At 37.0% G+C, this 27,743-nt stretch overlaps 1 long non-coding RNA gene across 2 annotated transcripts in view; it reads left to right on the forward strand.

Moving 5' to 3' along the window:
- LOC140620224 (uncharacterized) overlaps positions 1-27,743 on the forward strand; it is a 62,527-nt gene that overhangs the window by 2,804 nt on the left and 31,980 nt on the right. For both annotated transcript variants that reach the window (XR_012019995.1, XR_012019996.1), the window contains exon 2: positions 4,536-4,663. This is a non-coding gene — a long non-coding RNA (uncharacterized lncRNA). The remainder of the gene's footprint in view (positions 1-4,535; positions 4,664-27,743) is intronic.

Genomic DNA, 27,743 nt, shown 5'->3' on the forward strand with positions numbered 1-27,743 from the left:
ATTTCTCTCCCTGCTAATGGCAGATCAATTAATTTTCACAAAGTGTAGCCAGTTATTAGTAGTGGAGCCACAATAGTCTAATCAGCTCCACTATGAAGGGATGGTCTGGAAAAGCTACCAAGGAGCTCTGGATATTGGTAACATGTTGCTTCTCCTCCAAACTCTAAAATGAAACATTGTCTTGGCTTCAGCAACATTATGTGGAAAAACCATGGTCAGAACTGCCTTGTATAGTTGTTATGGGTCCTGAGCATCCTTGGCACTCTCCATGAAGATTGCTTCTCTACCCTTAATATCACCTTTGAGGTTTACATCTTTCTCAGCAGGGGTTCAGTAGAGTAAATGAGCAAAAAAATCATTCAACGTCTCCTCACAAGAGCATAAACCACATTGTTAATGGGTATTACGGTTTGGTTCTTTTTTTCTATACATTTAAAAAATATATGGCTGAGATTATACTGTATCATGTCATTTTGTTTATTGCTTTTCTGCATATATTTGCATACATATCTACTTATATATGCATATATTTTCATATCATTAATCATTCCTCATAAAAATGATTATAATTGTATTTTTTGCTAATTTTTTTCATTAATGCATTTTTAAAAATTTCTAAATATTCCATTTCTTTGTGTCATCTTCAGTTTCTTTCATAAGTGTTTTTTAGTTTTCAGAATACAGATCTTTTACCTCTTTGGTTTCTGGTGCAATTGTAAATGGAATTGATTCCTTGATTTCTCTTTCTGTTGCTTCATTATTGGTGTATAGAAATTCAATAGATTTCTGTATGTTGATTTTATATCCTGTGACTTTCCTGAATTCAAATATCATTTCTAGCAATTTTTCTGGTGGAGTCTTTTGGGTTTTCTATACAGAGGGTCATGTTATCTGCAAATAGTGAAAGTTTGATTTCTTCCTTTCCAATTTGGATGCCTTTTATTTCTTTTTGTTGTCTGTTGCTGAATTTCATATTTTAAATATTCTTAGCTTATCTATTGTCCTCTTAATAGAAATTAAAATCATTTCCTTGTTCCACTATTACCACAATATGGTAGTGAAAACCCTCACATGTTTCTATATATGTCTTTTATATGTTTTGATATATGTCTGTCTACGATAGGTACTTCAACATATGATTATTACATTGAATTATACACATTTCTTGGGTAGGTACTGCCTGGATCATGATCAAGAAATCATTCCAAAAAAGAATTTCTGCTTCCTTTATTCTCACTGACTTTCTCTTCCAAGTTCTTTTCTCAACATACATCCTTCTCTCAAAATCAGTTTGGGTTCTCTTCTTGCTTTCTTGGGAAACCCCATTCCTTTCCACAGGAAGAGAAGATTTATCCTCTTGATCCAGTTCAGTACTGTGGACACTTGAATGGAGCTCTAAGAGGAGCACCTCAAGATGGTCTCCTAGGCTTGATCACCAGATCTGTACAACACAGTGGGCTTTCTGGAAGTTCTGAGGGTTCAGTTCTAGTTCAGACTTCTCACTGGAATTCCCCTCAAATTAGCCATGGTTAATTTTCTTACCAGCTCTCCTGAATGGTAGTATAATTCACCAAAACAGTATCATGTTTGTCCCCAAACAGTGCAGTCTACTTTTATATATAGGGAAAGAAGCTTCTATCAGTGTGACCTTGTCTTTGGTCCTTTTAGAATAATAAATCCCACCATAATTATACTAAACCTAAGCTCAGCTTGCAACTCAAGAGAAACCAACTCTGGATAAGCATGATGCTGCCCTGTAGGAATTACACCAACTCTGATGGTATTCTTTTGCTCCACATTTGAAAATTTCATATATGTTTTCATACTGATCACACCATATGTGCATAGTCACACTTAACTCCCACAAGATGCCAAGGTGCAGCTACCATCATTCTCTTCTAGTAGATAAGGGTATGCACTGAAGCTTAAAGTGGTTATAGAATTTAAGATCATAAAGGTTCAAAAGGGCAAGGCCTTGTCTAACTTTTGGGGACCATGATACTAATCCCTAGGCATTCTTCATCATCATCATCATCATCATCATCACTATCATCATTTAACATTTTAACAGTTTTCACTATGTATTAGTCACAGGTCTAAATCATTAACCATATTAATGACCCAATAGAATATGCTATCTCAATTACTATCTTTTGACACAATTCTTTGAGGTAGGCAGTATTACTGTTACTATTTTATACATAAAAAACTGGGAACATAGAGTTTATAAAATTGGACAAATATCATACAGCTGGGAAGTGAGGAGCCAGATGGACTTGACTTTGCCTTTATTACTTTGGAATTTATGATCTAGGTGTGACTATCATAGATAACAACATTGAGAAAACAGTGCTTGGTGATACAATATGCCCTTACTGAAAGATTCTTTTTAAAAAATTTCTTATTTAAATTCAACTTAATTAACATATAGTGTATTATTAGTTTCAGAGGTAGAATTTAGTGATTCATGAGTTGCAATAACACCCAGTGCTCATTACATCAAGTGTTCTCCTTGATGCCCACCACCCAATAGTGTGTGTGTGTGTGTGTGTGTATATATATATATATGAATATTACTCAACCATCAAAAACAATGATATCCTGCCATTTGCAACAACATGGATGAAACTAGAGGGTATTATGCTAAGCAAAATTAGTGAGTCAGAGAAAGACAATTATCATATGATTCCATTCATATGTAGAGTTTAAGAAACAAAGCAAATGAAAAAGGGAAAGGGAAAAAAATAAAATAAAATGAAAACAGAGAAGGAAACAAACCATATAAGACTCTTAACTATGGGAAACAAACTGAAGTTGCTGAAGGGGACATGGGGGGAGGTAGGGTAACTGGGGGATGGGCATTAAGGAGGGCACTTGATGTAATGAGCACAGAGTGTTACATACAATCGATGAAAATTTTTTTAGATGAATATTGTTTTATTTGACTTATGTAGTTGATGTAAAGTTTTACAAAAATGTTTGTAATTTTTCTTATTATAAAAATCTATGTTCACTAACAAATCATGTTTCCTAAGAAAGTAGAAAATAAACTCACTTGTAATATCACACTAGGACCCCTTGGTGAGCATTCTTCTTTATTTTCCGGGTTTAAAAAAATACACATATATAAACAAAATTTGTATAATGACTATTTTTTTCCATTTTGAGTCCTAATATCTCAATTGTATTTTCTATACTATTTGAGTATTTATAAAGTTGGTTCTAGGAACTGCAGGCTTTAGGACACCGTTTGGTTTTCCCTCTAGTCATGTATGTTAATATCAAGGGAAAACACATGACTTCTTATACTAATTGATAGTTTCACCTGGTTTGGGACATATATTTCTGTGAGGATTTTTTCCTCTCAAGTTGCAGATTCTGACTGCCACTTAGTACTTACACATAATTTTGTCTAGTGCTTTCCTCCTGTCAATTCCTGAGCATTCAATGAAAAATTACTAGGGCTCCCTGACGGCATTTTGTGGTGCATCATCTCCAATGGTGATCATTAACTGAAATTTGTGAATTGGTTTCAAAAGCACCATTTTACAAAGCTTTTTTTTTTTTTTTTTTTTTTGGTCTACTGAGCTCACAGATAGTCAAACACTCTAGCCAGAGCTGGTGTTTACCATTTGTCATTCCACAACCCTTGCTTTGACCCTAAAGTGTCAGAAGGACCACATCCTTATCAGTTTTGGCTGGGACATGTAAATGGAATGGCAGTGTTTCAGCACATGAAATGAACTGAATATTAATCAGAAATTGAAGTGATGAATCAGCATGGTTTCTTCTGAACTGAAATAAAATCCACATGTAACATGTAAACTTTCTATCTAAACTTTACTTTAGAAACTCTCTATGAATCCTGTACAAAATGTAACACTATTCTATGTATTTCAATAATAGATCCTAACACCTCTAGGGTGCTTACAATGTACCAAAAATGCCCTAAGCACTTCACATGTGTTATTTTATGTAAGCCCATAACACATTCATGAACCATTATGGACTGAGTGTTTGTGTTCCTCAAAAATTCATATACCTACCCTAATGCCCAATTTGATGGTATTGGGAGTGGGGCCTTGGGAAATAATTAGGTCCAGATGAGATGATAAAGGAGGAGTCTTCAATATGGGATTAGTGCCCTTAGATGAAGAGACCAGACAGCTTGCTTGCAATCTTCTATTTCTCTCTTTGCCATGTAAGGGCACAACCAGAAGATGACTGTCTGTAAGTCAGAAAGAAAACTTTCACTTAGAATATGACTGTGCTGACACCTTGCTCTTGGATTTCCCAAATTTAAGACTATTTGAAATAAACATTTCTTGTTTAAGCCAGCTAGTCTATGGTTATTTTGTTATAGCACATCAACCAAACTAAGAAATAAGTACTGTATGGCTACAAATGAAGAAGAAACTTCATGATGTGAAGAACTCACAACAAGGTCATTCTTCTAGTGAGCAGGGATAAACCATGACCATTAATTCCAGTGTCCAACACCTAACCACCATGTTGTACTGCCTCTTCCCTTCCAGAGAGCCAAGCATGGAAAGAAAACAACCTTTCTGTGAAATACTGACAAACATTGCATGAAGTTGTTAAAACACTCAAGTCAACCTAGTCCTGGAATTCAGGAGATCCATCTTACTGATATTGTACTGAGGTGAGCATGACAAATGATCACAATAACTTCCAGGATATTATTACTTAGAAATTTCTATCCATATTACCTATTTGACTAGAACTTAGCCCTTTGTTAATTATATTTTATTTTAAGGTGATGCTTTTTTTTTTCATAGAAACCAAATGGATGACTTCACCATTTCATTCACTCAGCATCAAATGTACTAGGAATGAAGTAACGAAGTACTTTGTCTTTAGATACTCATTCTTTCTCATTCATTTACTTCATACACACTTATTATCTCTTAAAAATGCCAACATTTGAGTTGATACTGGAATTATGAGTCAGATATTCTAGGGAAAAGCATTCCAGGCAATGAGAACAGTAAGTGCAAAGTCTTAGAGTCAAATTTACTTCTATGTTCCAGAGAATAAGGTGAGATTTGGTTTTAGAGCCACTGTCCGATTTTCTTTAAGCTCAGTTTGATTTATTTCAGACCCTAGCATAAACCAATTTGCATGGCTAGATTAAATAACCTAATGAACTCTGACCCACGTGCTTGAGTATTAAGGTTGTCAAGTACCCATTTGGGTTTTGTTTATGTCTTCCTTCCTGTTGAATATCATCCTATTTGAAATCTTTCCAGCATTGACTTTAAAAAGGAAACACAGGTCATTTAAATGAGAAAGCAAGCAGACAGGAGATGCTGTAAATCAGAGCATTACAGATCATGATTAGATTTTGAACATATTCCAAGAATACTCTTTGCATTCCTCTCCAACCTCTTTCTATCTGATTGATTTATGCTAGAAATTATGATCTCATATTACAGTCTTCTATTGTTTTGCTGCTGGTATAGTAGTGTTTTACGATGGCATTGGTAATGAGCATAATGAAATCATTAAATTCCTACAACCATTATGAGAAGAATTTGGGGCGGGGGACTTTATTTTTCTATAAAAGAAATTCCATTTGAGTCACTAATCCAAATATTAAAAATTCACATGCACTAATGACTCAGGCCACTTCACCAAAGAATGCCTTAGTATACATGTTGGGTAAGGCCATCAAAGCAGATGACAACACATTGTCTGAGCAGAGGAAGGATTTACAAGTAAAGGCCTGAAGATAGAAAGCATGTGTGTGAAAGAAATACTTCTTTCCTTTACCAGAATTTCCCTTCTTTATCAATGTTTTGTCTAATTAGTAGCCTAAAAATATAAACAGAATCATATAAACTGATTTCTAAAGTCTAATTTCAGAAATAAGAAAGAAATTATACAAGGAAAGCAATACATATCATATTACTACGCATCATTGTGCCAAAATAATAATCTCTGAAAAGAAAGAGGAGTCTTGAATTATTAGAAGTATCAGATGACCAGGCTCTGAGAAAACCTTGAAAATTATGTCAATTTTTAAAAAGATTTCTTATTTATTCATTTGAGAGGGAGAGAGAGAGAGAGAGAGAGAGAGCAAGTAGGCAGAGCGACAGGCAGAGGCAAAGAAGCAGGCTTCTACTGAATAGAGAGCCCAATGGGGGGCTCGATCCCAGGACTCCAGGATCATGACCTCAGCTGAAGGCAGACACTTAACTGACTGAGCGACTCAGTGTCCCAATTATGTCAATTTTAAAGATAAAATTATTTATTAAATAATGTATTAAATATTACATATTTAATGATATATTGAGAAAATTTACTTATTTTCCAATGTTGTAGGCCATTTTGGCTTTTGTGATTTGCTTTTTCTATTCCAAAAGAAGTTCTATAGTTACCCTGTTATTACCCAATATCTTAGGAAAGCTAATAATACACCTTTTTTGGGGGAGACAAGTATGCTTCCTCAGAGGTTTTTTTTTTGTTTTGTTTTGTTTTGTTTTTTTAAAAAAAGCTCAATGCTACATTTACCATTTATTTTTATTTATTTTTTTGTATTTTTAAAATTGGAGTTCAATTTGCCAACACATAGCCTAACACCCAGTGCTCATCCCGTCAAGCACCCCCCAGTGCCTGTCACCCAGTCACCCCAAGTCCCCACCCATCTCCCTTTCCACTACCCCTTTTTTGTTTCCCAGAGTTAGGAGTCTCTCATGTTCTGTCTCTCTCTCTGATTTTTCCCACTCATTTTCTCTCCTTTCCCCTTTAATCCCTTTCACTATTTTTTATATTCCCCAAATGAATGAGACCATATAATGTTTGTCCTTCTCCAACTGACTTACTTCACTCAGCATAATACCCTCCAGTTCCATCCATGTTGAAGCAAATGGTGAGTATTCGTCGTTTCTAATGGCTGAGGAATATTCCATTGTATACATAGACCACATCTTCTTTATCCATTCATCTTTTGATGGACACCGAGGCTCCTTCCACAGTTTGGCTATTGTGGACATTGCTGCTAGAAACATCGGGGTGCAGGTGTCCCGGCGTTTCACTGCATCTGTATCTTTGGGGTAAATCCCCAACAGTGCAATTGCTGGGTCATAGGGCAGAACTATTTTTAACTCTTTGAGGAACCTCCACACAGTTTTACAGAGCAGCTGCATCAGTTCACATTCCCACCAACAGTGCAAGAGAGTTCCCCTTTCTCTATATCCTCTCCAACATTGGTTGTTTCCTGTCTTGTTAATTTTCACCATTCTCACTGCTGTGAAGTGGTATCTCATTGTGGTTTTGAACTATTTTCCTGATGGCAAGTGGATGCGGAGCATTTTCTCATGTGCTTGTTGGCCATGTCTATGTCTTCTTTGGTGAAATTTCTGTTCATGTTTTTTGCCCATTTCATGATTGGACTGTTTATTTCTTTGCTGTTGAGTTTAATAAGTTCTTTATAGATCTTGGATGCTAGCCCTTTATCTGATAGGTCATTTGCAAATATCTTCTCCGATTCTGTAGGTTGTCTTTTAGTTTTGTTGGCTGTTTCTTTTGCTGTGCAGAGGCTTTTTATCTTGATGAAGTCCCAATAGTTCATTTTTGCTTTTGTTTCCCTTGCCTCCATAGATGTATCTTGCAAGAAGTTATTGTGGCCAAGTTCAAAAAGGGTGTTGCCTGTGTTCTCCTCTTGGATTTTGATGGAATCTTGTCTCACATTTAGATCTTTCATCCATTTTGAGTTTATCATTGTGTATGGTGCAAGAGAATAATCTAGTTTCATTCTTCTGCATGCGGCTGTCCAATTTTCCCAGCACCATTTATTGAAGAGACTGTCATTTTTCCACTGGATAGTCTTTCCTGCTTTGTCAAAGATTAGTTGACCATAGAGTTGAGGGCCCACTTCTGGGTTCTCTATTCTGTTCCATTGATCTATGTGTCTAATTTTGTGCCAGTGCCATACTGTCTTGATGATCACAGCTTTGTAGTACAACTTGAAATCCAGCATTGTGATGCCCCCGGCTCTGGTTTTCTTTTCAATATTCCCCTGGCTATTTCGGGTCTTTTCTGATTCCACACAAATCTTAAGATTATTTGTTCCAACTCTGTGAAGAAAGTACATGGTATTTTGATAGGGATTGCACTGAATGTGTAAATAGCCCTGGATAGTATTGACATTTTCACAATATTAATTCTTCCAATCCGTGAGCATGGAATATTTTTCCATCTCTTTGTGTCTTCCTCAATTTCTTTCAGAAGTGTTCCATAGGTTTTAGGGTATAGATTCTTTACCTCTTCGGTTAGGTTTATTCCTAGGTACCTTATGCTTTTGGGTGCAACTGTAAATGGGATTGACTCCTTCATTTCTCTTTCTTCAGTCTGTCTCATTGTTAGTGTATAGAAATGCCACTGATTTCTGGGCATTGATTTTGTATCCTGCCACACTGCCGAGTTGCTGTATGAGTTCTAGCAAACTTGAGGTGGAATCTTTTGGGTTTTCTATGTACAGTATCATGTCATCTGCAAGGAGGGAGAATTTTACTTCTTCTTTGCCGATTTGAATGCCTTTCATTTCTTTTTGTTGTCTGATTGCTGAGGCTAGGACTTCTAATACTGTGTTGAATAGCAGTGGTGAGAGTGGACATCCCTGTCATGTTCCTGATCTTAGAGGAAAGGCTCCCAGTGTTTCCCCATTGACAATGATATTTGCTGTGGGCTTTTCATAGATGGCTTTTAAGATAATGAAGAATGTTCCCTCTATCCCTACACTCTGAAGAATTTTGATCAGGAATGGATGCTGTATTTTGTTAAATGCTTTCTCTGCATCTATTGAGAGGATCATATGGTTCTTGTTTTTTCTCTTGTTGATATGATCTGTCATGTTGATTGTTTCATGAGTGTTGAACTAGCCTTGCATCCCGGGGATAAATCCCACTTGGTCATGATGAATAATCTTTTTAATGTACTGTTGGATCCTATTGGCTAGTATCTTGTTGAGAATTTTTGCATCTGTGTTCATCAGGGATATTTGTCTATAGTTCTCCTTTTTGGTGGGGTCTTTGGTTTTGGAATTAAGGTGATGCTGGCCTCACAGAACAAGTTTGGAAGTACTCCATCTCTTTCTATCTTTCCGAACAGCTTTAGTAGAATAGGTATTGTTTCTTCTTTAAATGTTTGATAGAATTCCCCTGGGAAGCCATCTGGCCCTGGACTTTTGTGTCTTGGGATGTTTTTGATGACTACTTCAATTTCCTCCCTGGCTATTGGCCTGTGCCAGTTTTCTATTTCTTCCTGTTCCAGTTTTGGTAGTTTGTGGTTTTCCAGGTATGTGTCTATTTCTTCTAGATTGCCTAATTTATTGGCATATAGCTGCTTCTAATACGTTTTTAAAATCGTTTGTATTTCCTTGGTATTGGTGGTGATTTCTCCTTTTTCATTCGTGATTTTATTAATTTGAGTCTCTTCTCTTTTGTTTTTAATAAGGCTGGCTAATGGTTTATCTATCTTATTAACTCTTTCAAAGAACCAACTCCTGGTTTTGTTGATCTGTTCTTAAGTTCTTCTGGTCTCTATTTCATTGAGTTCTACTCGAATCTTTAGTAACTCTCTTCTGCTTGGTGTAGATTTTATTTTATTTAATTTTTTAAATTTTTAAAAAAAAATTTATTTATTTGTGATAGTCACAGAGAGAGAGAGAGAGAGAGAGAGAGAGAGAGAGGCAGAGACACAGGCAGAGGGAGAAGCAGGCTCCATGCACCGGGAGCCCGACATGGGATTCGATCCCAGGTCTCCAGGATCATGCCCTGGGCCAAAGGCAGGCACTAAACCGCCGCGCCACCCAGGGATCCCTGGTGTAGATTTTATTTGCTGTTCTTTCTCCAGTTCCTTTAGGTGCAAGGTTAGCTTGTATATTTGAGCTTTTTCCAACTTTTTGGGGGTTGCTTGTATTACGATGTATTTCCCTGTTAGGACTGCTTTTGCAGTAGCCCAAAGATTTTGAATGCTTGTATCTTCATTTTCATTAGTTCCCATGAATCCTTTTAATTCTTCTCAAATTTCCTGTTTGACCCTTTCATCCTTTAGCAGAATGCTCTTTGATATACACGTGTTTGAGTTTCTTCCAAATTTCTTCTTGTGATTGAATTCAAGTTTCAAAGCATTGTGGTCTGAAAATATGCAGGGGACAATCCCAATCTTTTGGTACCAGTTGAGACCTGATTTTTGACCCAATATGTGGTGTATTCAAGAGAAAGTCCATGTGCACTTGAGAAGAATGTGTATTCAGTTGAGTTTGGATGTAAAGTTCTGTAAATATCTGTGAAATCCACCTGGTCCAGTGTATCATTTAAAGCTCTTGTTTCTTTGGAGATGTTGTGCTTAGAAAATCTATCATTTGCAGAAAGCACCATGTTGAAGTCTCCCAGTATTAGTGTGTTATCTAAGTATGTCTTTGCTTTGGTTATTAACTGATTGCTATACTTGGCAGCTCCCACATTAGGAGTATAAATATTCATGATTGTTAGGTCCTCTTGTTGGACAGATCCTTTAAGTATGATGTAGTGTCCCTCTTCATCTCTACTACGGTCTTTGGGATAAACTCTAATTTATCTGATATGAAGATTGCTACCCCTGCTTTATTTGGAGGACCATTTGAATGCTAAATGGTTCTTCAACCTTTCATTTTCAGGCTGTAGGTGTCCTTAGGTCTAAAATAAGTCTCTTGTAGACAGCAAATAGATGGGTCTTGCTTTTTTATCCAGTCTGAAGTCCTCATCTTTTGATGGGATCATTAAGCCTATTCACATTCAGAGTTACTGTTGAAAGGTATGAATTTAGTGTCATCATAATACCTCTTCAGTCGCTGTTTTTGTGGATTATTTCTTTGGGTTTCCTCTTTCTTTTACAGAGTCCCCCTTAATATTTCTTGCAGAGCTGGTTTGGTGGTCGCATATTCTTTCAGTTTCTGCCTAACTTGGAGGCTCTTTATCTCTCCTTCTATTCTGAATGAGATCCCTGCTGGATAAGGTATTCTTGGCTGCATGTTCTTCTCATTTAGGACCCTGAATATATCCTGCCAGTCCTTTCTGGCCTGCCAGGTCTCTGTGGAGAGGTCTGTTGTTAATCTAATATTTCTCCCCATATAAGTTAGGGATCTCGTCTCTCACTGCTTTAAGGATTTTCTTTATCTTTGGAATTTGCAAGTTTCACTATTAAATGTCGAGGTGTTAAACGGTTTTTATTGACTTTTGGGGGGATCTATCTCCTGGATATGAATGCCTGTTTCCCTCCCCAAATTAGGGAAGTTGTCAGCTATGATTTGTTCAAATATGCTTTCTGGTCCTCTGTCCCTCTTGGTGCCCTCTGGAACCCCAATTATACATAGATTTTTCCTTCTGTCATTTATTTCCCTTAACCTTTCCTCATGGTCCTTTAATTGTTTTTCTCTTTTTTCCTCAGCTTCCTTCCTTGCCGTCAATTTGTCTTCTATGTGACTCACTCTTTCTTCTACCTCATTAACCCTCATCGTTAGGACCTCCAGTTTGGATTGTATCTCGTTTAATTGATTTTTAATTTCAGCCTGATTAGACCTGAATTCTGCAGTCATGAAGTCTCTTGATTCCTTTTTGCTTTTTTCCAAAGCCACCAGTAGCTTTATAATTGTGCTTCTGAATTGGCTTTCTGACATTGAATTGTAATCCAAATTCTGTAACTCTGGGAGAGGGTACTGTTTCTGATTCTTTCTTTTGTGGTAAGTTCTTTCTAGTCATCTTGCTCAGTGCAGAGTGGCTGTATGAGTGGGCTGTATCAAGAATATCAGCCACGACCTAAGTAAATTTCACCCTAGATGATTCTGCCGAGGTCAGAAACCAGAAATTGAAAATAAAGATCAGAACAAGTTAAAACAAAAGGACCACTAAAAGTGAAAAACAAATAAAAAAAAAAGTAGTAAAAAATAAAAGGCCAGGAATCCTAAAGAAGACGAGAAAAAAGAAAAGAAAAGATAAAGAAAAAAGAAAAAAAAGGAGAAGAAAAAATAAGGTGTGGGGACTGGTAGATGGTGATGAAGAAGTTGTAGTGAAGGGAGAATGTAGTCTACCTGAGGGGTTCTAGAGGGTGATCCCCTTATTTCTGAGTATATTAAGTTCTGCATATTAGAAGATGCTCAGTTCCAAATTTATATAAACCAGAAATACTTGTAGAGGGCCCCAACATTGATCACCAAAACGTAAATAGATAAAAAGAGGGGGGGCAGAAAGGGAATGAGGAATCTCACAGAATGAACCAGCACAATATACCACTTGGCTCTGGGTGCATATTGGTCATGTTTTAGGAGGTATTAACTTCCGCCATTGTAGAACAAAATAAGGCAGAGAAAACAAAAAACACAAAACAAAACAAAACAAATCTTGTTTATTTCCCCAAATTAAGTTGAGTATGTTGAAGGGAATCTAGAAGTGGAAAATATATCTAGGACCTGTAATTGTAGAAATATGGAAATATGAGTCAAGAAGGAAGAATCTTAAAAATGAAGAGGTGGTAAAATATTGTAGTTGAGGTGGGAAAAGAGAGAAAAATGGAAATTTACAGTCTGATATAAAAACGAGTTATACTGACGAAGTAAAAAAAAAAAAAAAAAGGAGGGGTACCCTCTGGTTCTATATACTGTAAATCCCTGACTTCCCTGGAGCTTTTCAGCATTGTTCGGTCAAGAACTTGCTCTTCCCCTGTTCTTCCAGCTGGTCTTCTGGGCAAGGGGCTTGCTGTGCTGATTCTCAGTGTATCATGTTAGAAGTGAAAACCCTTTTCTCTGTAGCATTCCAGATGTTCTCTCTTTAAATCTCAGGTTGAATTTGTAGGTTTTAAGGATAGTTTGAAAGTTATCTAGGTAGGTTGGTGGGGACAGGGGTCTTGGGGACCCTACTCTGCCATCTTGGCCCACCCCTGGTACATTTACCCTTTAGAGTTAAATTTTGCCACATAAGTAGTTTTTCATAAAAATCTTTTAAATTTTGTTTCCTAGTAAATCTAGCTCTGTACAGACACTTATCATTTAAAAACCAAGTTCCAAGTTTCTGCTGCCGTGTATCTGTCATTGGCAGAAGTGGTGCTCAATCATAAAAAGTCTTTAGTGATCAAGAAAACTTATGGCATTTGATGATTTGGAAACCCATAGACTGAGACATAAATGGGCATTCAGATGCCTCTTTCATGTTTATTTTATGGCATATTAAGTGGGGATTTATGGTCCTCACATAAATATAAAGAGAATTCTATAGATTTTTTCTTCTTACCATGTTGGCACATATTCTTGATGTGCCATATTAGTGCATATTCTCAACCTACCATGTTGGTGCATATTCTAAAGGCACTACCTAAAATGCCTGGAATTCCAACATAATTTATCTTATGGGTATTTACTGGCATTTCAATATGGAGCCAGGACCACTCATCATATTGCCTTATTGAAGAATCAGGTTGGGCTGATGTTTACAAACATCAGCAACCATCAATTCCTAAAGCAAAATTTATGTGAAACATTTTTCAAAGCAATAGTGCTTATGCTAAAGTGGTTGATAGTGATATACTTAGAATCTTGACTGGAAGGAAAACATTGAATATCTTCATTTGTGTGGTAAATTTGAGAAAAAAATCATTCTGTTCAATAATTATCCAGAAGCCAGTAATACCTAGAATGAAGAAGAATCTATTTTTGCTCTTTTGAAGTATGATTAATATTCAACAAATGTCAACTATGCATGCACATAATCAGATAAGACAAATACTCAGAGAACTGCCTTGGAAATTATTTTGTATTATCTAAAAGACAAGTAAAATTTTAAATTCTAAGCATAACCAGAACAATTATTTGATAGTTTCATGTAAATCTATTAACGAAATATGTAAATATGAGATAATATATTACTGAATCTTAGCAAGTCATTTTTATTCAGAACACTTTTGGAGCTTTTGTACATAATGAAGTGTGTTGAGAATATTTCAGCTTAGTTAATAGCTATCTTTAAAAAAGATATATTGAACATTTCCTTAAGTCATAGGCTGGGAAATGTTTGCAAAATGAATTCAAATCATTAGAATTACTTAAATCCATCTATATTTAAAAAAAAAATCTAGGAATTTACTAAACTGTTACAAGGATAAGAATATGGGATTCGAAAGTAAGTATCTGGGTTGACTGTGATTTTTAAACCTAGCTAAAGAAGAAAGATGATTTATTAGAAGCTTAATTTATACTTTGGAGGCCTAAAAGGGGAATATTTCAGATTTGTTAGGTCAAGATTTGTTCTAAATACGCCAGGTTAATGATGGCAATTCTAAAAACACCGATATCACCGACAATGGCATCTTACCATTACTTAGACTTCTCAGACAGAGTATTAAAGGATACAGAATGAGCAAAACAGCATTATATCACACTCTGTTGTTTTATTTAATTTAACTGTCTGCAGAAGGGACTTCTTATATACTACTGAAAGTATTTTTAGTCAAAACTGTGATTATAAGTATTATGTATTGCTTTCATAGGTGAAATTTAACGGATCCATTCATTCAGTAATTCAGTGAGTAGAATGGTCTCCAAGTATCAGACCCATTTTAGGCACCGGGCATTTGGAAGTGGAAAAAAAACAAGAAACAGTCCCTACTATGAATAAAACTATCAGTTAAAAACATACAGAAGTCATAAATATAAAAATAGATTTGTTACACTGGCTAAAATTAATTCTTTTAAATACAAAGCAGCTGCATCAATGGCCAAAAGGTTTCAGGAAATGACATTTGCTCAGAGAAATAACAGATCAGTATATTTGTATGTGTAGCATAGCTGACCTGCAATATCTTGGAACCCTCACTTCTTAGGGAAAATATAATCCTAAATTGAAAATCTGACTCAAAAATTTTCACTTATATTTTTATTTAAGTGAAAAAAAATCCACAAGTAGATGAACAGGTAGGTAAATAGATTGACAAACAAATGACAATCGTAAGAAGCAAACACAATGCTCTGCATCCAGGTTTCTTTCATATTTCCCAGAAGCAGTTCAGTCAGTTGATAGCTAATAATTAAGAAGGATACTTAAGGGTAATATGTGCTAAAACTAAAATCATTTTTTGTCACAGTTGCTTTGGCAACCTGATAGATGAAGTAATTAGCTCTATTCAACAAGTTAAATCATTTGGTATACAGGGGTTCACTCTGAAGTTAAGTGATCCTGATGGGTTTTTGAGGATGTATTCAAATGCACACATTACAGGAGCTATGATACTGGTAGGTGTTTGATAACTCCTATACTCAAAAGCTTCTGCTTCTTTAGTTAACTGACATGAAAACTTTGAAGTTTCTAACAAACACTTGTGTGACCATGAGAATCGATGCATTGCTACCTCTGAGCAAAGTCTTAACCTTGATTTCAAGTGTCCTTGGTGGGGTCACTTTTTATTCTGAGATAATAATAATAACGGTGATAAGATCAAGGGCTAATATTTGCCATTTTGAGTTAACAACCATATTATGATAACAATGGTTTCCACTTGTTGACTTATTCTATGCCAGACAGTGTGCTGAGTGCTTATGCACATTATCTCATTTAATCATCTAAACAACTTAAAATTTTTAATTGTGGAAACTGAAATGTAAGGAAGGAGTGTTATGAAGAAATTAAGGCAGGAGGGGAGGTGTCTGAATTTGGCTCAGATTTAACCAATTCCAAGTATTTATCTGTAATCTCTGTTCAAAATAAAACCTCAACACTTTTAAACACACTTGTAAAATTTAAAGTTATAGCAATTCTGTTTTAACCATGACCTAGATAATGTCTGATATTTAGGTTCCTGCCAGCAATCTTTATTTTGAGGAGTTTTCCCTAGAGCTCCTTCAAAAGTTCAGCTAGATCAGTGGATATTTATAAAGGATCACCTAAGAATAGTAATCATATCATTTTAGGATTATTCATGCTTTATTTCAGCATTAAGCCAGAAATATAGAAAGCTACATGATTTGATTATTAAGTTGGCTTTACAAAACCAAAAGTTCATTATTTCTTTTAATGCATTAACCACCAAGTTCCATACAGTTTTTAAGCAATATAAAAATGAATGCAATGCATTATATTGGGAAAGGGGTACTTGGGTGGATTAGTGCTTGGGTTGATTATTTGGTGAAGCATCAGACTTCTGATTTGACCTCAAGTCATGATCTCAGGGATGTGAGATTGAGCCCTTCATTGAGTTCCATCTTGGGCATGAAGCCTCTTTGAGATTCCTCCTCCCCCTGGCACCCCACTCAGGCATGCACTTTCTCTCTCTAAAAATATTAATTAATTAGTTTAAAAAAATCAAGATGATAATTAAACTAAAAATACAATTATGGCACAGCCATACACACCACATAATCTTGAGATATGTCTGCAAATTTGACTTAGCGCTTCCTTCAAGGCCAATGAAGGGAGGGTAATATAGTTATTTACAAAATTTAGAGTCTACGAAAGATGAAAAACTAAGTAATATTTGAAAAAAGCACAGTGTTTCCGAATTCTGAATTATGACTGAAATTTCTCTTCAGGGATCTAATAAGGAGGAATGGGTCTTCATAGCATCTGAGACTAGATTAAATACGAATTTCACAGACTTGCCTCTTCTATTGTCCTTTATCACTGAGCCAAACTAGTGCCATTTAAATTTGTATTTCTTTGGTAGTCAATGGGCTGCATCATATAAAACTGATTCCTAAATAGTATTTCTCCTGGACTGGCTTCTGATATGGTTTGGACTGGGAGAGTTTAGGGTTGTAGTCTTTGGCAAGAATCTGTAATACTGGCATTCTATGAACTGGTTAAAAGCAATTCTGTTTGCTTTGCTATAAGTTAAAGATTTATTTTTTTAATGAAAAAAGCCATGAGCTCAACCAACAAGTTTGTTTAAATAGATCCTACCTTTAGGTGGAACTAGGTCCAGAGCAGTGAAAGAGTAGAAAGGGTTCTAAAAAACTATTAGGAGGACTTGGACTGAAAACCTGCCTGAATATCAGTAATAGGAGACTTTGAGCAAGTCCATACACTTCTGTGGACATATTTCCTTCCTCAAAATTGGAGACAGAATTAATTATTCCATATGGTTGTCATCTAGAATGAGGTGATAGAGATGGAAACATGTGTACTAGTGCAGTATCCTTTTTTAGAATTATAATTCTTCCTTGCCATTAGCCAGCCTTATTAAAAAGAAGAGAGAGAAGACTCAAATTAATAAAATTATGAATGAGAAAGGAGAGATCACTACCAACACCAAGGAAATACAAACGATTTTAAAAACATATTATGAACAGCTATACGCCAATAAATTAGGCAATCTAGAAGAAATGGACACATTCCTGGAAAGCCACAAACTACCAAAACTGGAACAGGAAGAAATAGAAAACCTGAACAGGCCAATAACCAGGGAGGAAATTGAAGCAGTCATCAAAAACCTCCCAAGACACAAGAGTCCAGGGCCAGATGGCTTCCCAGGGGAATTTTATCAAACGTTTAAAGAAGAAACCATACCTATTCTCCTAAAGCTGTTTGGAAAGATAGAAGAGATGGAGTACTTCCAAATTCGTTCTATGAGGCCAGCATCACCTTAATTCCAAAACCAGACAAAGACCCCACCAAAAAGGAGAATTACAGACCAATATCCCTGATGAACATGGATGCAAAAATTCTCAACAAGATACTGGCCAATAGGATCCAACAATACATTAAGAAAATTATTCACCATGACCAAGTAGGATTTATCCCTGGGACACAAGGCTGGTTCAACACCCGTAAAACAATCAATGTGATTCATCATATCAGCAAGAGAAAAACCAAGAACCATATGATCCTCTCATTGGATGCAGAGAAAGCATTTGACAAAATACAGCATCCATTCCTGATCAAAACTCTTCAGAGTGTAGGGATAGAGGGAACATTCCTCGACATCTTAAAAGCCATCTATGAAAAGCCCACAGCAAATATAATTCTCAATGGGGAAGCACTGGGAGCCTTTCCCCTAAGATCAGGAACAAGACAGGGATGTCCACTCTCACCACTGCTGTTCAACATAGTACTGGAAGTCCTAGCCTCAGCAATCAGACAACAAAAAGACATTAAAGGCATTCAAATTGGCAAAGAAGAAGTCAAACTCTCCCTCTTCGCTGATGACATGATACTCTACATAGAAAACCCAAAAATCTCCACCCCAAGATTGCTAGAACTCATACAGCAATTCGGTAGCGTGGCAGGATACAAAATCAATGCCCAGAAGTCAGTGGCATTTCTATACAGTAACAATGAGACTGAAGAAAGAGAAATTAAGGAGTCAATCCCATTTACAATTGCACCCAAAAGCATAAGATACCTAGGAATAAACCTAACCAAAGATGTGAAGGATCTATACCCTCAAAACTATAGAACACTTCTGAAAGAAATTGAGGAAGACACAAAGAGATGGAAAAATATTCCATGCTCATGGATTGGCAGAATTAATATTGTGAAAATGTCAATGTTACCCAGGGCAATATACACGTTTAATGCAATCCCTATCAAAATACCATGGACTTTCTTCAGAGAGTTAGAACAAATTATTTTAAGATTTGTGTGGAATCAGAAAAGACCCCGAATAGCCAGGGGAATTTTAAAAAAGAAAACCATATCTGGGGGCATCACAATGCCAGATTTCAGGCTGTACTACAAAGCTGTGGTTATCAAGACAGTGTGGTACTGGCACAAAAACAGACACATAGATCAGTGGAACAGAATAGTGAATCCAGAAATGGACCCTGAACTTTATGGGCAACTAATATTCGATAAAGGAGGAAAGACTATCCATTGGAAGAAAGACAGTCTCTTCAATAAATGGTGCTGGGAAAATTGGACATCCACATGCAGAAGAATGAAACTTGCCACCCACTTTTTACTCCCTGGTCTTTGCCGTTCTTGTGTCTGTTAAATCAAATTAAATTTAAATGTATATCAGGACACATACATAACCATTTATATACACATGCATGTCAATGCCATGCTTTAAGTTAGGCAAGTTAGAGAACAGAGTTATTTTCCATTGGACTCCATCAGTGGAAGCAGACATGCTAACTCATGGGTGTGTGTTAGATTGAGAAAGAGAGAGAGAGAGATGCAAGTATCCTGAGACTCTTAGATTAAAAAGCCAGGGGCAGGGGAAGCATCCGTATGTGTTTGGGTGACCTTGGAAGGCTGGCTGCTGATGGGTCACTCCCTGGATGGAGCCTGGACATATTGTCCCCAGTCGTCTTGGGGAAACTCCACAACAGCCAGCACATTAAACATGGTGCAGATGCACAAAATGAGAAGTGACTGAAGGAGATACCTGGGTTAATGATGTTGTTCTGCTGATGGGCTGCTGTTTAACAAGCTGAGAAAGTTAAAAGCTAGGTTCAGAACCAGTGTGGTATGGTTCCCCCAGTACTCAACTGGTTAAAAGTGAAGTTAAACTGAGTTTGGAAAGAGTAGCATAGCAGCAGCACTGAAGACGCTGAGCACAAGAGAATCGGAACTGAAGACAAATTTCAGTATTAAAAGGTGAAGGTTAAAAGGCAGTGTTGATTTTGTAATCAGTATTTTGCTACTTCCGGCAGTCAGCCACCCTATTGAAGAGCTGGTACTCAGGAGTGAGTGACTAGAAAGAGCTGTCACATGTGGGCTGATGGCCACTTCTGCTGAGCATACTTTGAAGAAAAAAAATTCCTTCCTCCCTCTGGGCCTCGTCATGGTGGCTGGAGCTCTGATGAGTGAGCTCTGGAACCAGCGGGAGGCAGTAACCTGATTGGAGGCACCTGATTGGAGGCACCCATCCAGAATAATGACAGAAGAGCCAAATCACTCAACCATGATCACCCTGTATTAGTTTTCTATCGCTGCCATAATAAATTATTATAAAGTTAGTGGTTTAAACAGTATGAATTTATTATCTTACAATTTTGTAGATCAGAAATTAAACACAGATTTCAACTGGGTGAAAATCGAGGTGTGGGTAGGGCTGCATTTCCTCCAGAGAAAAATCTGTTTCCTTGTCTTTTCTAGCTTCTTGCAGTACCCACATATTTGGACTCATGGCATCTTTCCTCTAATTTAAAACCAGCAATTTTACATCTCTTAGATCCTTCTTCCTTCTTTCAAAACCCCCTTTGATTCTGACCTCAGCTGGAAAAGGTTCTCTGCTTTGAAGCACTCATATGATTAGGTTGGGTTCAGGATAATTTTTCCATCTCAAGATCTTTAACCTTAATTACATTTGCAGGGCCCCTTTTTCCTTGTAAGGAAATCTACTTATGGGTTCCAGGGATTAGGATTTAGGCATTTGGGGAAATTCTTCTGCCTACCACAAACCTGTTAGAAATGAAGAAATGTTCTCTTAGATTCCTTTCCTCCTGTTGTTCCACTCCACCTTCCTCCCTTGCCTGAATTTTGGGGGTGCTAAGCTCTACTCTTTCCATTGATCATAGCAGTAGCAAATTTTCTGTATGGCTAACATGGTGGTCCGTGGTTGTTAACACTGGCATCAAGGCAAATGTGAAGGGGAGCTCATATGTCCCTGGGGACCTGAGAGGGTGACCAGAACTGATTCTCAGGCATTTGTGAGCACTTTAACTGGGAGCTATTTGAAAAGAATCTGAGGGGGAAAATTGCACTTTCTTGTATGAACATTTGGAGAGCCAGAAACAAAAAAGTTGGGGAGATTAAATATGAACTAATTTTTTCTTAAAAGCTGGCGAAAGTTGGGATATACCAGTTAGAGTTGAATGAATACATATATTGTTTCTCACTGTCACTGCTTTTTTTGTACTACACTCAGAAGCCTAACTTGCTATTTACAAGAATAAATACTGGAGTGACACAAATATACATATACACAGAGGGATAGAGAAAATCATTTTTAAAATTAAACCTCTATAGATATACAAGATTTAACTCCCTTGCTCATTCACCAGGCAGGAGCCTGGAATAGTCTATCAATAGCATCCCTTAACATATAACACTCTGCAGATGTTCTTTTACTGCTGAATTTTTTCCTACACCCAAACCCGTTATCAATTATTTAAGTCTTCATTTTAGGAGGCTAGACCCAGGAGGAGCATTAATTCCAGTGCTGTCATAGAATTTCCTTTAAAAAAACAAACAAACAAACAAACAAACAAACAACCTTATCTTATTTAGATTCAATTAATTAACATAGTGTATCATTAGTTTCAGATGTAGAGAGTTCAGTTATTCATCAATTGCATATAATACTCAGTGCTCACTACATCACATGCCCTCCTTAATGCCCACATTTCTTCTCAGCATCAGCAAGGCAATAGTAATTTTTGGACAAAATATTTTTTTAAAATTCAATGAGCATTTTCCTTATGGAATTTATGAAAACCCATTATCTATCATGAAACAAGGAGTACCAGTATTCCACAGCCATACATCTTCCACCTGTGAAATCTTAAAATCAGGATGATGGAAGTTGTAACAATGGGCCAAATCAAAATGCAAGAGGGAGGAGGCCAATGGGTAGGAAGAAAAAGAGAATGATGTGCATGTTTTGCACATTCAGGGAGAAAGCAATGATTAACAGTAGGTTCTCAACTCTCTAAGAGAGCTCATTTTCTAAAGTGTTTTGGGGAGCTCTATTTTGGGCACCAAGTGAAACATAGCAACTTGAAAGAGGACTTATTGATATGCAAAGAAAAAAGCATCTTATAAGTATGGGATGATCTTCTTTTCTTTTAATTTTGGCAGGGTTGTTGCAAGTACTGAGTTGATAGAAACTTCTTGGGCATAAACATATGTTAGAGAGAAATGAAAAGCCATGATCAAATACTTCATCTGTTCAGTGAGCCTTCCTTAAATGTGCATTAGCTCAAATTTTTAAGATAAAATCATTCAATATATGTTTTGGATTTCAAATGTCATGCTTGACTTAAACAATAAAGCAGGCTGTATTCTCTTTCTGGCTGAGCTTGTCTGTGACTCATAACTATATCAGTCTGTACCCGTTTGCATCCAAGAGCTGGAATTTTGGTCTTAGTCATCTTTTACAAGAGAATTCCTGGCAAAAAGAAGGATCCTGGGTAATGAAAGGTCACTGATGTATTTAAACAGGTTGCTTTTTGGCATGAAAATAAGCGAAGTTGAAAGGTTTTACTTATTTTATGGTGGGAATGTACCCAGATCCCAAGAAACTTTATCCTTTCATTTTAGTAAGATCTGGAACAAAACTTTAGGAGAAGGTTGAAGCTTCTCTGCCTTTGGCTGAGCTGCCTCTTCAAAGAGGTGGGCCACTGTGGACTTTGGGGACCAATTCATCAAACTTTGCAAAGCATGTGTTATTAGTCAATGGGTCCTGATTCAGCTGCTCACTATTTTTAGATTTTTTAATTTTAAGTAATCTCTACACCCAACATGGGGCTCAAACTAACAACTCTGAGATCCAGTCATCCTCCACCAAAGTTCATTTTTACTTCGTCTTCCATTTTATATTTCTCTCATGCTGAGGCTCCTTGCTCCAGAAGACAAAGCTTTTTCAATCATGTGAAATCTTTCCAGAAGAAAGGTGGAAAGTTTAAGTCCATATCACTATAAATGGGGCTTTAAATCCTAGAGGTCAATCATTTGATAAAAGAATAGACTAGTATGCCATCTTATGGCTTGCTCTAAAGGGAGTAATCCAGGCTTGGAGGCAATGAATCAGAGTTTCATTTTTGGCTCAGCTGTTTAGTAACCTGTGTGATTTTGATGATAAAAGAAAATGTGGTATATACACACAATCTTAAAAAAGAAGGAAATCCTGACATTTGCAACATGGATGGACCTGGAGGACATTAGTCTAAGTGAAATAGACCAGTTTCATGGAGGGAAAAATGCTACAGATTTGTCTGTAGCAAATTTCACTTACATGAAAAATCTAAAATAGTCAGGCTCATAAGCAGAACGTAGAATAGTCATTGCTGGAGAGAGGGTGTGGCAGGAGAAATGGGTAAATTATTATTCAGTGTGTATACATTTTAGGCACTCAAGATGAATAAATTCTAGAGATCTGCTGTACAACATTATGCCTATAGTTAATCATATTGTGTCTGTTGGCCATCTGTATGCCTGAAGGGGTAAAGATCATGACCAACACCAAGGAAATACAAACAATTTTAAGAACATATTATGAGTAAGAATACACCACAGATTGGGCAATCTGGAAGAAACGGATGCATTCCTAGAAACTTATAAACTACCAAGATTGGAACAGGAAGAAACAGAAAACCCGAACAGACCCATAACCCACAAGGAAATTGAAGCAGTAATCAAAAATGTTCCAACAAATAAGAGTCCAGAGCCAAATGGCTTCTCAGGGGAATTCTATCAAACATTTAAAGAAGAACTAATACCTATTCTTCTGGAACTGTTTCAAAGAATAAAAATGGAAAGAAAACTTCCAAACTCATTCTATGAGGCCCACATTACCTTGACCCATAAGCCAAAGACCTTACCAAAAAGAATTACAGACTAATATTCCCGATGAACATGAATGTAAAAATTATGACCAAGATACTAGCCAATAGGATCCAACAGTACATTAAAAGGATTATTCACCACAACCAAGTGGGATTTATTCCTGGACTGCAAGGGCAGTTCAACATCTACAAATCACTCAGTGTGATACACAGCGTTAAATAAAAGGAAGGACAAGAACCATATGATCTTTTCAATTGATGCAGAAAAAGCATTTGACAATATACAGCATCCTTTCTTGATTAAAACTTTCCACAGTGTGGGGATAGAGGGACCATACTTCAATATCATAAAAGCGATCTATGAAAGGCCCAGAGAAAATATTCTCCTTCAGTAAAAACTGAGAACTTTTCCTCTAAGGTCAGGAACGTGACAAGATTGTCTACTCTCACCTCAATTGTTCAACATCGTACCAGAAGTCCTAGCCTTAGTAATCAGACAACAAAAAGAAATAAAAGGCAAAAAAGAAGTCAAACTCTCACTCTTAACAGATGACATGATACTCTATGTGGAAAACCCAAAAGACTCCACCCAAAAATTCTAGAATTGATACATGAATTCAGTAAAGTGGCCGGATATAAATGCACAAAAATCAGTTGCATTTCTATACACTAACAAGAGACAGAAGAAAGAGAAAATATCAATCCCATTTAAAATTGCACCAAAAACTATTAAGATACCTAGGAATAAACCTAATCAAAGAGATAAAAGGTCTGTACTCTAAAAACTACAGATAACTTATGAAAGAAATTAAGGAAGACACAAAGAAATGGAAAAATATTCCATACCATGGAATGGAAGAATAAGTATTGTGAAAATTTCTATGCTACCCAGAGCAGTCTACACATTTAATGCAAACCTTATCAAAATACCACCAGCATTTCTCACAGAGATAGAACAAAAAATTCTAAAATTTGCATGGAACCTAAAAGACCCTGAATAGCCAAAGCAATCTTGAGAAAGAAAATCAAAGCCAAAAGCATCACAATTCAGGACTTCAAGTTATATTACAAAGCTGTAGTCATCAAGACAATATGGTATTATCACAAAAACAGACACAGAGATCAATGGAATATAATAGAAAACCCAGAAATGGACCCACAACTATGTGGTCAATGAATCTTCGACAAAGCAGAAAAGAATATTCATTGGAAAATGACAGTCTCTTCAACAAATGGTGCTGAGAAAACTGGACAGGCACATGCAAAAGAATGAAAATGGGCCACTTTCTTACAACATGCCTAAAAATAAATTCAAAATGGATAAAAGACCTAAAAGTGCGATAGGAAACCATCAAAATCCTAGAGAACACAGGCAGCAACTTCTATGACCTCAGCTGTAGCAACTTCTTGCTAGACACATCTCCAGAGGCAAGGGAAACAAAAGCAAAAATGAACTATTGGGACTTCATCAAGATAAAAAGCTTCTGCACAGAAGGGAAACAGTCAACAAAACTAAAAGACAACCTACGGAATGGGGGAAGATATTTGCAAATGGCATATCAGATAAAGGGCTAGTATCCAAGATCTATAAAGAACTTATCAAACTCAACACCCAAAAAACCAACAATCCAGTCAAGAAATGGGCAGAAGACATGAAAAGACATTTCTCCAAAGGCAGGTCTTATGTTAAGGGTTTGTCTCACATAAAATTTTTAAAAAGACTAAATTTTATGTATTGTCTATTCCATGTGGCTTCTCATAGGGTATCTTATTTCATTCTCATGAGCATCCTTTGAGGCATATTTTATTATCTTCCCCATTTTACATATGAAGGAAATGAGCTCACACAGGTTAAACCAATAGCTAATAATCATACCAGGACTGATGGAGCCAGATCTCGAATGTGTTTTCTACTCTATGGTCTATGCTTATTCTGTCTTATATATTATTTCCCCCTAAATCATATTTTCTATAGTTATAAAAGTGAGGTTAACAGTGCCTGACTTACACAACTGTTGAAAAAACTGTTAAAAATCATGTGTGAGTTAACTGGCATGTAGGTTGAATAAATTTAACAGGTCACTGAAAAAGCAGTTGTTGACTACCTCTTCTGTACTATGCATGGTTCTAGGTGCTAAGGGGCATAGTGGCAAACAATCACAACATGTCATGGAGCTTCCTGGCTTGATATTATCCCATTTTACTATCAGTGATTTCAATGTGCAGGTGGGGATGGGGGTGGTGTGAGGAGTGTATTCATTTGCTAGGGCTGCCATAAAAAAGTACCACCAAAAAAATAAAAGTACTATATACTGGATAGCTTAAACCGCAGAGATTTATCATCTCACAGCTCTGGAGGCCAGAAATCTAAGATCAAGGTCTCAGAAAAGTTGATTCCTTCTGAGGGCTGTGGTGGAGAATCTGTTCCATGTCTCTCTATGCTAGTTTCTGGTGATTTTCTAGCACTCTTCGGTGTTCCTGGGCATGTGGAAGCATCACCCAGTCGCTGCCTTCACCTTAACATGGCATCATCTCCTCATGTGTGTGTCTGTATTCAAACTCCCCCCTTTACAAGGACCACTCACAATAGTGGATTAAGGATCTGTCTTTATATCTGCAAAGATGATATTTCCAAATACATTGATATTCAAGTTGGGAGTTAAGATTTCAACATATACATTTGCAGGGGGGTATGGGGGGAGATACAATTCAATCCATAACAGGGAGTTTCTTAATATAAATAAATTTTGATTTCCCTTGTGTGGTACAAAAAATTGCCTTTGGGCCTCTGTGCAGAGGTTAGGGCATGGGGAATTTGTTCACAAAAGTGAACACATGGTGGCTGTGCTGTCAGTCTACAACCAGGGGGAAACGCTACAGTAGCCCCTGAAACAGAGAACTGGGTACGTTCACAGTGTTTCCCAAATACAGTCAGCTTTCTCTCACTCTCATTGGTTTCTCTGAGCACCGAACTACTTTTTTTCTGAACGAGGCTCAAACAACAAAACTGCTGCCCGCAGTGAGAGTGGTGGAGGTGGAGGTGGTGGTGGTGCTAGTAGTGGCGGCTTCTGATCCCTTGAAAGGCACCCAACAGCAAAGACAGGCCCCACGTGTGTGCAGAGAGTGGAGGATAAAGGATGATCTGGAGCAATCTGTGGGGCCATTTAACAAGCATCTGTTGCCAGCTTTCTGAGAACAAAGCTTTCTAGCAGTAGAGCTAATTAAAAAACATTGTGTTGTTTTTGTCTAAGGCCAAATAGTCTTCCATGAAATACCATGAAAACGGCAAGCCTAGCCATTTGTCCCTCTTATCTGATACTTAGGAGAGGCATTAATTGAGTTTCAAAAGCTGACCTCAATTTTGATAGACTGACCAGCTTTTCTTGGATGTTATCTTATTTGCTCATCATAGCAACCCTGTGAGTGATAAAAAGGAAGTTTATGAAGTTTAGCAAACCACTGAACATTGCTCCAAAATTTGTGGAGTTTGTATTTATATCCAGGTTTATCTGACTCCAATTTTAAGCTCTTCCCACAATATCAAACAGAAGCAACTAGGCATGCTATAGTATGGCTAGGAACACTTGAACCTATGTTCTGATTTCAAGTATCTTGTCCCATTCCACCTTCCCGGGAATCCACACATAGTGTCTCAACAGGCATCAAGGAGAAACCTACGATGTACATCACCTGGTGCTCTCTCTACCAAAAGTTGTTTTTGAGCCCCCAAACAACTTTTACCACAGTTGGGAAATTTGAGACCAGAAAAATTCTCCAGGCTTCTCACTTTCATGTTTCTCAGTTAGTGCCTGAGAGACAGGCTACCCTGGCCCTGTGTCCCTCCCCCTTCCACCCCTCTACTCCCCTACCTTTCCTTCCAGCCTATCCCTGTGTTGGTATCTCCCCCTCCTCTGAATATTATGTTTTGTCTTTAATGAACTCCCCTAAATTCCTCACCTCTTCTAGTATCTTTCCTCCCCTCTCAGCCAAAGCAAAACATATTTATTTTCCTAAACAACAGGTTTAATCTCCTATATTTAGGTAAGGCCACAATTGGTGTGTACATTTTTCAAGATCCATTGCTGCCTCAAACTCTTATTCCCATGACATCTTACAGAACACCTTCCTGCTATGATGCTCATTTCTTCCAGGTTTGGTGTCATCCATCTGTAGACATTGGCCTTCAACTCATGGTTGTCCTGACCAGCACAAGGACAGCCTCCCTCCTGGAAGATTTCCATATGCATAA

This window comes from Canis lupus, chromosome 28 (assembly GCF_048164855.1).
Source record: "Canis lupus baileyi chromosome 28, mCanLup2.hap1, whole genome shotgun sequence".
Classification (NCBI taxonomy): domain Eukaryota; kingdom Metazoa; phylum Chordata; class Mammalia; order Carnivora; family Canidae; genus Canis; species Canis lupus.